Raw genomic sequence first — 12,863 nt, 5'->3', positions numbered from 1 at the left:
TGATGTTATTGGGAGCCAATATTTGCACATATTTCCAAAATATGTAAGTGCATATGCTTATTTTTATATGTCCATGTGTATATATGCATATATGTATGCATATACACAGGTCTGGTTTTGTATGTATGTATGTACACAGTACACACTGTATACATGTATATATTTCCTAGATCTATTTGCTGAAAGGATCAAGATGACACTTCAACAGAGCAATAAGCACACCTAGTATTCAAATCTTAGCTTCTAGTATCATCCCCACTAAAAGCAAGGAGCATTCCTCAGAAAAAAATACCTGTTGATTCCACAATTGAGAAGGGACAAGATGAGCCTCAAACGTACTTTTATGCAAGAAAATAAGGAAGTATACAAGAAAGAATGAATGAATGAGTGAATGAATTAGAATCAGCCTGAAGGAGCTCCTATTGGCCCAATATAGGACGGTTTGAGCACCAAAGTAATTAAGGACAGTAAGAGGATATATATAAATAATTGAAAAAACCTTGGAACCCATGAGCCCACAGCAATAAATAGATAAATAAAAAAAGAAAGAGGAGAGAAAGGAGGGCTTCTGTTAAAAGTAAAATGCAACAAGTACAGTAAACACTCGTTCAGGCAAAATTAATAGATGCTGAATCTAGAGAACAAATGTTGATGAGGAATAAGAGATCTGCATAGTCTGGGTGTGCCTGGCTGCTTCAGTTGGTGGAGCATGTGACTCTTGATCTTGGTGTAATGAGTTCGAGCCCCATGCTGGGTGTAGAGATTACTTAAAAATAGAAAAATCTTCTAAAAAGTTTTTTAAAAAGATCTACCTGCTCTGGTCATCAATCCAGTGCTGGTTGATAAAGAAGTGTGTTGACATGAGAAAGAATACCTACCAATGCTCTGCTTATTTCATAGTAAGTCCCTGGCAATCTCAATCTTAGAAAATAGTAGAAATGGCCAAAGATCTGAAGGAGAAAGTTCTCTGAGCCAAACAGAAGTTGTAGCTACAAACCCAAACATTCTTTCCCTCTTGGAGAGGAGTGGAGTCCCTTTAGACACAGAACAAAGGAACTTTTATATATAGACCTAGAATAGGTTTCCCAAAAGACATCGTTCTTCCATAATGAAAGGCCAGCAGCTACTGCTGGTCTCTCAGTGACAGAACACAAGATGTCTAAGAAGAGCTCCTGAAGATGAAAGGCTGGCTGAGGAGGCTGGAAAAGAGTGGGGTACTGTGAAAGCTAAAAGACTGGGAGCATTTTCAGAAAGTGGGGTGCTCTGCATTGTAATCACCCACAGTGAACTCAAGGGGCACAAACATCGGGCAAAGGTTAAAGCATCTGCAGAAAGATGCAATGGTGCCAGACAGGCCTCTGGTAAGTTCTTTAACCTCTCTCCAGGTCATCTCATGCAGCCTCAGTACTGTCAGCTGTATGGTGGTAACCAGAATATCTACTTCACAGGCTTAGGAGAGTACAGTGCTTTCCTGAGCTCTGAAAGGAAACACTGGCTGGTAAGGTGTGCATCCAGACAGGAGTAGCAAATTAGTTAAATAATGCATGAAACACAATAACAGAATGGGCCCACATGCTTTTCAACACGCTTTCTTTCTGAGTACTTGTTTTCTGGAAATAAAGCCCACATACTAGGTTGTCAACTTATACCTAGTTACCACATTTGTTTAAATATTTCTTGTTCCTTACATGTACACATCTGTGTATTCTTTAATATACTTTAGTATGCTTAAAATGTTTCAGAATAATTCCTAAAATTTACTAAAATAGACAAATGGACACCCACCTCTCCTAAACTCAGCTCAGGGCTCCTCTCATGTTTCTTTCCCCCTTCTTAGGGTCCCCAAAGGAAAAACCGTCCATCTCCTGTTGAAGGTATTCTTGAGAAAATGGCTAAGAAAGAATTCTTGAGATGTCTTTGGTGCAAAAACATGATTTTATTAAAACACAGGGACAGAACCCGTGGGCAGAAAGAGCCACCCTAGGGTTGCAAGGAGTGACTGATTATAACTTCTAAGTTAGTGGGGGTTAGGGATAGCGTAGCCTCTAAGGAATTTGAAAGCAAGGATTTCAGGACCTTGAGGGGCTAGCTGCTGTTAAGATAAGCTTACTTTTAGTCTTTAATAAAACAAAAACATTAAGGAAGTAAGGCAGCCATGAGTTGCTTGAGGAAGGTCATGGTCTGCATGTTTCAAGTGTTTATGAGTGGGCTGCAAGCTCTGAGGAGATTTAAGCTACATTTCTCTTGCCTTTGTTTCCCTTACCACTATTATCAAAAAGGAATACACACAGTACTCTTTCCTCTACCTCAGAGCCTTTCCCTTTACTAAACAGAATACTTAGCACTTCAGTTTTAAGTGTTGACAATTCTTCTATACTTATACTGTACCAGGAATGATCCATTGGAGAACAGACACATCTGACCACTGCTGGTTAGAAACCAACCACCAAGGGCACTTCTGGTTTCTGCTCTGGTTTCTGTGAAGAACTTGGAAGTCATCACTCTCTTACTCACATCAAGAAGCTAAATAAACTGAAAAACAACAGTGCTTCTTAGATTCAGTAGAGAATTAAGTTCACAGGTAAAGATCTGCCCTGAAAACCAGAGACAGGCTAATGTGGAGAATCCTGGTTTACTGGCAGCAGAAACCAATGCTGGAGCCAGTACTGCTAGAAACTCTTCAACTGTAACTGATGGTTGCTGGAGGCTCAGCACGAACCAGCTTGAGTTAAAAATTCCAGGGGCGCCTGGGTGGCTCAGTCGGTTAAGCGCCCGACTTCAGCTCAGGTCATGATCTCGCGGTCTGTGAGTTCAAGCCCCGCGTCGGGCTCTGTGCTGACAGCTCAGAGCCTGGAGCCTGTTTTGGATTCTGTGTCTCCCTCTCTCTCTCTGACCCTCCCCCCTTCATGCTCTGTCTCTCTCTGTCTCAAAAATGAATAAATGTTAAAAAAAATTAAAAAAAAAATTCCAGAGGGCTCAGTCTTAGGGGACGAGTCTAGCACTTTCATGAGTATTACCTCTAGGAGCCCCCACCAGGTTCCTACCCTGAAGACTGGAGAAAATGCCCATGGGGCTTACAGGCAGGTGGAGGGGGAAAATAACCTTTCTGAAATCAGCCCAGCATTGTTCTGTTCTTGCTTTGTTCTGTGTATGGAAGGTGAGGCCTCAAAAGAAACCGTTTTACTAAAGCCTTATGCCAGGTATTTTGACCCACTAAAAATCAAATACACCCCACAAAACAAAAAAATGGAGATTTAAACCTAGAATTATAGAATTATCCCCCTCCCTAATACTTCACTACTATAGCATCCATCAACAGGGTTTACATCTGAGACTTCATTTAGAAGGATTTTGGGAGGAAACTGAAAGACAACAGTGGGATGGGACAAAGCAAGGACATCAGAGGAAAACTGAAGTTCGAAGCTCTTCCCAGAGAAAATCACAGAGGACAGAAACTTGGTGCTACATAAAGAAATGAAAATGAATAAAGGAAACCTCATTTCAAATGGAGTCAGAAAGCCCCCAAGGGGGTAGTTCTTGCCTATAACCACTTGTGCCATTTGCAGACCTCAGCAGGGAAAAGGCAGCATGTCTGAATTTCCCAACAGGAAGAAGCCTACTACCCGCAGGAGGAGGAAAGAAGATTTTCTCCGGCCCAGCAACAATTCAGCCAATGAGAAGTCACCATAAACCTGAACTCTCGCCCTCCTCCAATGAGCTTTCATTCCAAATAGCCCCTCCCACTTTGTCCTTTCCTCTGTAAAAGCAAGCCCTCTCCTGTGTTTTCTGGACTTGCCTATGGTTTGTCATAGTCTGCGTACCCCCTATTGCAATTCCCAAATAAACTCATTTTGCTGGTCAACTAGTTGGCTATTTTACTTTTAAGGTTGACAGAAATGAAGAGCATTAAAGAAGGAATGAATGAAAGTAATTAAACCTTGTATTTCTTATTCTTAATTGATACACTAGATAACTTTATTTGAAGTAATAGCAACAACATATGGAGTGGGTATGACTTATGGATAAGTCAGATGAATAACAGCAGTGCTACAGAGGTTAGGAGGGAGGAACCGGTAATACTCTGCATAAAGACCCTGTGCTGCCTGGGAAGTGATACAGTGGTGTTTGAAAGTGGACCTAGATTGCCTGTATACTACCCAACCTTAGGACAACCACTACCAAAAAAAAAAAAAAAAAAAAAAAAAAAAAAAAAAAAAAAAGTTTAAGTATAATCAGTATGCTGAGAGGAGATAAAATAGAATATAAAATGCTCAATTAAAACCAGAAAGTGCAGGAAATGGGGAAGATTGTTTTAAGATAATGAAAAAGTACAAAGAATACAAAACAAGTACAGTGATGCTAATCTAATGACATCACTAATCATTTTAAATATAAGTGGTTTAAATGTACCAATTAAAAGAGAGACTGACAGAGTAGACTTCTTCATGTACACGTGCCCACTAAGAGAAAGCTGAAATACGCGGGGAAGAACTGACAGAGCTGCAAGGAGAAACAGATGAATCCACTATAATAATCACTGTGGACTTCAATACTCTCAGTAACTGATAGCAGGATGATTGAAGTGAACAGCATCATCAATCAACTGAATCTAAATGACAGAGTAAACTTCACCCGGCAACAGCAGAATACACATTCTTTTTAAGCTCAACACAAAACATTCACCAGGACAGACCACATTCTGCACCATAAAACATACCTCAACAAATTTAAAAGAATGGAAGTCATACAAAAAATGCCCTCAGACCACGGTGGGATTAAACTAGAAACAAGTAACAGAAATCTAGCTGAAAAAAATCCCAAAATACTTGGAAATGAAACAACATACTTCTCAATAACACAGGGGTCAAAGAAGAAAACAAGAGAACTTTTTAAATATTTGAACAAAATGAAAACACAACATATCAAAATTTGTGCAATGCAAGCAAAAGCAGTACTTCAAGGGAAATTTATAGCACTCAATGCATGTATTGGAAAAGAAGACATAAAGTCAATACTCGAAGCTTCCAACTTAAGAAGCCAGAGAAAGAAGAACAATTTAAACTAAGGCAAGTGGAAGAAAAGAACTAATAAAAATTAAAGCATAAATGAGAATAGGATAACTATAATAAAGAAAAGTCAGTGAAACCAAAAGCTAGCTCTTTAAAATGCTGATAAACCTCTAGCTAGGCTAAACTAGGGAAAAAGAGAGAAGACACAAATTATAGGAATAACTTGCTTTATTGTGCTTCGCAGATATTGCATTTTTTATAAACTGGAAGGTTTGTAACAACCCCACATCAAGTATGTCTATTGGCACCATCTCCCAATAGCATTTGCTCACTTTGTCACTCTGTCACATTTTGGCAATTCTCACAATATTTCAAACTTTCTCATTGCTGAATTTGTTACTATGATCTGTGATCAATGATCTTTGATACTACTATTAGAATAGTTTTGGGGTGCTTTTAATCTCACTCATTTAAGATGGCAGACTTAATAAATGTTATGTTCTTGCTGCTTCACTGACCAACAGCTCCCCTCCCTCACTTCCTCTCCTCTGGCCTCCCTATTCCCTGAGATACAACAATATTTAAATTAGGTTAATTAATAACCCTATAATGGCCTTTAAGTGTTCAAGTGAAAAAAAGATTATTACACCTCTCACTTTATTTTTTTATTTGAAAGAGTGTGTGTGTGAGCGAAGGGGAGGGGCGGGGGGGAGAGAGAGGGGGCTGGAGGCAGGGAGAATCTTAAAGGCAGGATGAGCGTGGAGCACGACGTAGGGCTCGATCCCATGACTCTGGGATCATGACCTAAGCCAAAATCAAGAGTTGGATGCTTAACTGAGCCACCAAAGTGCCCTACACCTATCACTTTAAATCAAAAGCTAGAAGTGACTGGGATTAGTGCTTAAGAGTGTCTCTGCCCCTCCCCCCACTCTTTTTCTAAAAACAAAAACAAAAAACCCAAATTAAAAAAAAAAACCACTCCACAGCTATCAGAATGACTAAAATCCAGAAAACTGACAACGCCAAATGTTGAGAATGTGCAAAAATGGTATAGTTTGGCAGTTTCTTACAAAGGTAAACAGTCGTACTATTCAATCCAGTAATTGTGCTCCTAGGTGTTCACCCAAATGACTTAAAATCTTTTGTCCACAGAAAAACCTGTACATGAATGTTAATAGCAGCCTTTTCATACTGCCAAGACTTGGAAGCAACCAAGATGAATGGATAGACTGTTGTGGTACATGTACACAACTGAGTATATTACTCAGGGATAAAAAAGAAAGAAACTATTAAGCCACGAAGAGACATGGAGAGCAAGCTTAAATGCATATTGCTTAGTGAAAGAAGCCAGTCTCAAAAGGCTACATACTACAAAATTCCAACTAAATGACATTCTGGAAAGGGCAAAACTATGGAGACAATAAAAAGATCAGTGGTTGCCAAGGAGGGTGGGGGAGTGGATACTGTAATGGTAGACGTATGTCATTAAACATTTGTCAAAACTCATATTTACACAAAAAGTGAACCTTGTGGCACCTGGATGGCTGAGTCAGTTGAGTGTCTGACTTCGGCTCAGGTCATGAGCTCGTGGTTCATGAGTTTGAGCCCAGTGTTCGGCTCTGTGCTGACAGCTTGGAGCCTGGAGCCTGCTTTGGATTCTGTGTCTCCCTCTATCTCCGCCCCTCCCCCACTCATGTGTTGTCTCTCTCTCTCTCTCTCAAAGTGAACCTTAATGTAAATTATAGACTTTAGTTGATAGCAATGTATCTATACTGGTTCATCACTGAGTGGGAGAGAGAGGAGTATGTGGGAAGTCTGGGTAAGATCTGCTCAATTTTCTGTAAACCTAAAACTTCTTTAAAAAAACAAATTTATTAAAAACAAAATAACACAAAACAACAGCCGTCTGGAACCAGCAGTGATTAGGAAGCACTGCCCTCTTCCGAGGAAAACACATGCAGTGTCTGAATGCTTCTAGAAGTTACTCATGGACAAGAACTTGCATTCTGATTCTCAGTTACCTGTGTGATACCAGTGCCTGCCCAGCACATAACAGTCCTTAAAAGTCTAGTCAATAAGTAAGTGTACTGAACAAATGAATTAGAGGGTAATTGCAGTGAGAAAGAACATAAAGTAGTATAGTAGGGCAGAGAAAGGAAAATCTGGCAAAAGTTTGACCCATCATATGGTGGTATCTGTAGTATTTTATTTTATTCCTATACACATAGGTATCACAGAAAGTCCTACAGGAAGAATGCTTTCTGTTAAACCTGAATGCCTGATCCCTAACTTGCCCTCTCTCTCTCTCTCTCTCTTAATCTACTCAACAACTGGATCTAGATGGAGAGGCTTCTATTGTGGCAGTACAGATGCTGGCTGCATCTGGAGTGTGAGCACCCAGCATCCATATGTAGGATCCTAAGCCCCGGAAGAACAAGCTCTCTCAGCCAGGGCTGGCACCCACACAGACCAGTTTCCATCCACAGAGCCTCCAGGAGCAAATTCCTGGCATCTTTTGTTTCCTATCACGAAGGTTTAGTAACCCTGAGGTTTGGTCTCAGAGAATCCTGAGCCACAAACAACATATTAAAAAAAGAAAGAAGGGGCGCCTGGGTGGCTCAGTCGGTTAAGCGTCCGACTTCAGCTCAGGTCACGATCTCGCGGTTCGTGAGTCCGAGCCCCGCGTCGGGCTCTGTGCTGACTGCTCAGAGCCTGGAGCCTGTTTCCGATTCTGTGTCTCCCTCTCTCTCTGCCCCTCCCCCGTTCATGCTCTGTCTCTCTCTGTCTCAAAAATAAATAAACGTTAAAAAATTTAAAAAAAAAAAAAGAAAGAAAAGAAAAAACAAAAAACCAAAAACGAAGGGACATTTTTGTTTACAAAATTTTCATTCTGCCAGACAAAAAGCTATAATACCAGACTGTGTGGGTTCGATTCTGGACACTTGGCAATCCCGGCTGCGAGGATTAAGTGTGCTAACAAGGGAAAGGTTCCAAGAGCAAGATGCACACTAAACACCCAATGCTAGACTCCCTTCTAGCTCCTGATTTCTGGTAAAAAGTGGGAATGGAAGGGAAAGATAATACAGAAAGGAGGAAGTTGGTATAAACCACTTATTTTGGATGTTTGGCAATAAAAGAAGTAAGAAGGTAGCTAGAGAAAGGAACAATAAATTTTTTTCTTTTTTAAGAAAGGGAATGACAAAAAGTGTGAAGGAAGAATAATGAAAACCAATAAACTCCATATATGAATTAATTCTTAACTTATATATAAAAATGCTTTAAAAGGAAAATATTAGTTATCTTTGCATAGAGACTTAAATCTCCATGGGAATTATCATTAGAAAACATCCTGGATATTTAAACTCAAGTCTTTTCAGTGAAGCAGAGAACAAATGCACGCCCAATATCAGAAACCAATTCTTTCATCACCTAAGGTAATACCTAGTAAAGACATCTTCTCTGAAAATTAAACCAAATATTATGTAAATGTAGGGGAAGATTTGGGAATTAGGTGCCGGTTTTATCATTAGGACTGATAAACTGATTCGGGAAGCAAATTAAATGTTTATTTCCTACTTCATTTTTGATCAGCAATTACACTAATTTAGTCCACCTGCTGTACACAAGCACTGTCAAGTCAAAGCACAGGATTTGCAATGAAGGAAAAATATTCCCTGAGGTGTATTTTAATGTACTACTCTTATTTTAGCTAAAAGGATGACATTAGGGAACCTGGGTGGCTCAGTTGGTTAAGCATCTGACTTCGGCTCAGGTCATGATTGCACAGTTTGTGAGCTCGAGCCCTGCTTCTCTCCCCTCCTCACCTCTCTGCCCCTCTTGGGAGTCTCTCTCTCTCTCTGCCCTCGCTCACTTGTGCCCTCTCTCTCTCTCTCTCTCTCTCTCTTTCAAAAAAAAAAAAAAAAAAAGGACATTAACTTATTCAAGCTTATCAATTACATATCACCCAGGAATAATTTATCAATTTTGCATCCATATTCAGATTACAAGCAATTGTTTTCTTTACATGTCAATGTAAAAAAACAGCATCAAAAGATTAAAAGTTTTCTACAAGCTATTAGTAAGTTAACATTAATTATTCATCTTCATTTTTTCATTGATTAGTAGATTAAGGCTAAAATACAACCATTTTGATACTAACAAAAATGAAATCAGGTGTATTATCAATAATGAATGAAACTGAAAACTAGTTATTCCTTATGGTGTCACTGATTATAGGATTTTCAAGGCTAAAAAATGCTACATCTTAAGCTTTAAAAGTTCTTTAAAAATTTGAAACAGGACCCCAACACATGAAGACAAGGACAATATGTAGGTAAAGAAGGCACTAAGGTGCTATTTCAGTTCAGTATTACTGAGTAAAACCATCTTAAAAATTTTAAGTGAAGAATTTTTGGCGCACCTGGGTGGCTCAGTCGGTTAAGCGTCTGACTCTTGATCTCGGCACAGGTCATAATCTCACGGTTCATGAGTTTGAGCTCGCATCGGGCTCTGTGCTGGCAGTGTGGATGGAGACTGGATTCTCTCTCTCCCTCTCTCTCTGCCCCTCCCCTGATCGCATCCTCTCTCTCTCTCTCTCTCAAAATAAATAAATACACTTCAAAAAATTTAAGTGAAGAAGAAGTAAGGGTTTTCATTGTTTTAAGCAACCAATTGTAATTGAACAAGTTTAAAAACAGTATAAGACAGGCTACTGCTCCCAACTTTCAGATGGAAAGCGATTTATTCTTTTGATCTAAAACCACACACCCCAAGATGTTAGACATTGGGTAGTCTTAATATGATGAGAATTTAAGGGAGTTTACACAAAATACAGACTCTCTTTATTAGACTGCTTGCTCCACAAGAACAACTGAAACACAGAGAAGAGAGTAACTCTGCTTTTGCAGTTCTGATGTTGTTCTCACCTTCTCTACCTGAGAGGACAAGATGGCACACCGGCACACACTGTAAGATCCTCAAAGGTAACAGCAGCTCACACGTATTGACTGAGTTCTTCCCTTGTGCCCAGAGTTGTGCTCACTGCTGTACAGAGGTGACCTTTTCTAGTTAGTCCTCACAACCCAGAAGGGAGTACTGCTGTTACCCACACTGTTCAGAGGAGGCTTTAAGAGGTTCAAGGGTTTTCCCACATTTACACAAGAACTAAAAGGTGGGAGAGCTGGAATGTGAACTCATGTCTGATCTTTTTTTTAAATTTTTTTTTTTTCCAACGTTTATTTATTTTTGGGACAGAGAGAGACAGAGCATGAACGGGGGAGGGGCAGAGAGAGAGGGAGACACAGAACCGGAAACAGGCTCCAGGCTCTGAGCCATCAGCCCAGAGCCTGACGCGGGGCTCGAACTCACGGACCGCGAGATCGTGACCTGGCTGAAGTCGGACGCTTAACCGACTGCGCCATCCAGGCGCCCCTCATGTCTGATCTTAAGCCTGTGCTCTCAACTACTCTGCATCCTCTCTCAGATATGCAATGAGAAACCATGTAGAAGACAAATTACATTTTCTCTACTTGGTACCCAAGGACAGGATGATGCCCAGTGTGTGTCAATTACAGGGAAAGGAATGTCTACTCAACATCAGCCAGAACACTTTAATTATTAGTGTTGTCTGAAAATGGAACAGGCTACCTCTGGGGGGCTGGGCAGCATCACTTGGGTAAGGGCTGGCCTGGTTGCTTAAAGCCATTTCAGTTCATAGTGTTTGGGTCATGCAGGAAGTAAAACCAAAGTGGTGGGCTGACTCCCCAAGGCACCCCATGAAAATCAGCTACCCCCAACTACCACGATCCAAACACACATGCGTACGTATACACACATGACCTACCTCCCAAACGGAGTGGTCAGTGGTATCTGCTCCATGCACCTGAACTTTGGAAACAAACTAAAAAATGTTTTAGGAAGGGAACTAGGGAGGCATACAAACAGGATTATCCATTACATATATCATCCGTAAGATGGACATGTAAATAAAGAGCCCCTCACAGGACCTGGTGAGAATCAAAGGAGAAGACAGAAACGAAGCACCTGGCATGCTGTGATCCTCAGTAATTGTTGGTTTCCTACTGAGGGAAGCCACAGGGCATGGAGTGTTAAGCATCAATGTGGTTGGGCAAGCGAAACAGGGCCCGACTTGTTCACAGGGATATGGAACTACACGTTCACACAGTGAACTCCAGACTCACATTTCCAGTTGCCGCCTTGACATTTCCACTTGCCTACTAGGCATCCCAAACCCAACACATCTAAAAGCAAACCCTGACCACCACCACCCCCGCCTCACCATACCCCCTTGTCCACACTTGTCATCCGGTGCACAGCAAACCCCACTCTACCTTCAATCCCAGTCCAAGCCACCATTCTTTCTCACCTGGGCTGGCACAACAGCCTCCCAACCGGTCTCCCTGTTTCCACCCTCCTACACTCTATTCTTTGCACAGAAGCCAGTAAGAAGCTTTTAAAATGTTAAGTCAAACCAAGTCACACCTGAGCTCAAAACATGCAGAGGATCCCCACCCCCACCACAGATTAAAAGGCAACATTCTTATGAACACCCAACCCTATGTGACCCGGCCCCACCCTCGCACCTGCTGTACCTGTAGCCTCATCCCTTCCCACTCTCCCATCCATCGCTGAGTCTCAACCAGACTGGCTTCCACACTGTGACCAAGTTCACAAGGCCTCAGGAATTTTGCACTTGCTGGACTCCACTGGAATGGTCTCTCCAGACATCTGCCTGTGGCGCTCCCTCCCAACTGCATGTCCCTGACCACTCTCCCTAAAATGGCCCCTTTCCATCCTTTTCCTCCATCACTCGGCACCTCGCCTTGTTACTATCTGGCATATTAGGCATGTTCGTTTACCACCCACTAGAAAGTAAGTTCCCAGAGAGCAGGGACTTCTATGTATTCTCCCCAGGGACTGCAGCAAAGCTACCAGATAGTAAATGCTCATTTATACTATGATTTAAACGAGGGGAGAAAAACTACTATAATCCCTCGATTACTGAATATTTGGTTTTATGCGCTTTCTTTAAAAAAAATTTTTTTTAATGTTTTTATTTATTTTTGAGACAGAGAGAGACAGAGCATGAGCAGGGGAGGGGCAGAGAGAGAGGAAGACACAGAATCTGAAGCAGGCTCCAGGCTCTGAGCTGTCATCACAGAGCCCGACGCGGGGCTCGAATTCATGGGACTGTGAGATCATGACCTGAGCTGAAGTCGGATGCTTAACCAACTGAGCCACCCAGGAGCCCCTGTGCTTTCTTTTTTTAATGTGCTTTTCAACATACCATGCAATGACTCCCCTCCTTCCCCCCGCCAGTTAAGGGGCAATTTTTCACAAGAGAAAAGAAACAAACCCTGTACTCATCCTTATACGGCAATTCTCCCCCTCGGAGTCCCTACACATGGACTCTGCCTTGGTACCAACAGAAGAAAATGTAAAGTGAAATGTAGGCAGCCATCAAAAACAATGAATAAACCGATTACTTATTAACACAAAGAAATAGAAGTGGAGTGCTAAATTTAAAAAAGCAGCGCACAAAGTAGTTTATATAGCCGCAGATTTAATTATGTAAAAACAAACATTTTAAAATAATAAAGGTAGAAAATGTGTTTATTAGGTTCATTTTTCAGTAGGTATTACATTTTTTAAAAACTTGAAGTATATTTAAATGCTCATTATAAAATGAAAGTATAATTCTAAACGTCTTAGAGGACTCATAAGTTATTTAAAATATTAACATGAAATGGGAAGTTGGGCAGGATTGAGAAAATAAAAGTGAGGTAAGATTAAAATACTTAATCACACACCCGCACGCACATGGGAAAGAGACCT

At 41.0% G+C, this 12,863-nt stretch overlaps 1 protein-coding gene across 3 annotated transcripts in view; it reads right to left on the bottom strand.

Annotated features, from left to right (window-relative positions):
- BAIAP2L1 (BAR/IMD domain containing adaptor protein 2 like 1) overlaps window positions 1-12,863 on the bottom strand; it is a 94,869-nt gene that overhangs the window by 33,508 nt on the left and 48,498 nt on the right. The gene's annotated exons all lie outside the window — the stretch shown is intronic.

This window comes from Lynx canadensis, chromosome E3, assembly GCF_007474595.2.
Source record: "Lynx canadensis isolate LIC74 chromosome E3, mLynCan4.pri.v2, whole genome shotgun sequence".
Classification (NCBI taxonomy): domain Eukaryota; kingdom Metazoa; phylum Chordata; class Mammalia; order Carnivora; family Felidae; genus Lynx; species Lynx canadensis.
The sequence above is the reverse complement of the archived record's forward strand: the minus strand, read 5'-3'. Positions and strand labels throughout refer to the sequence as shown.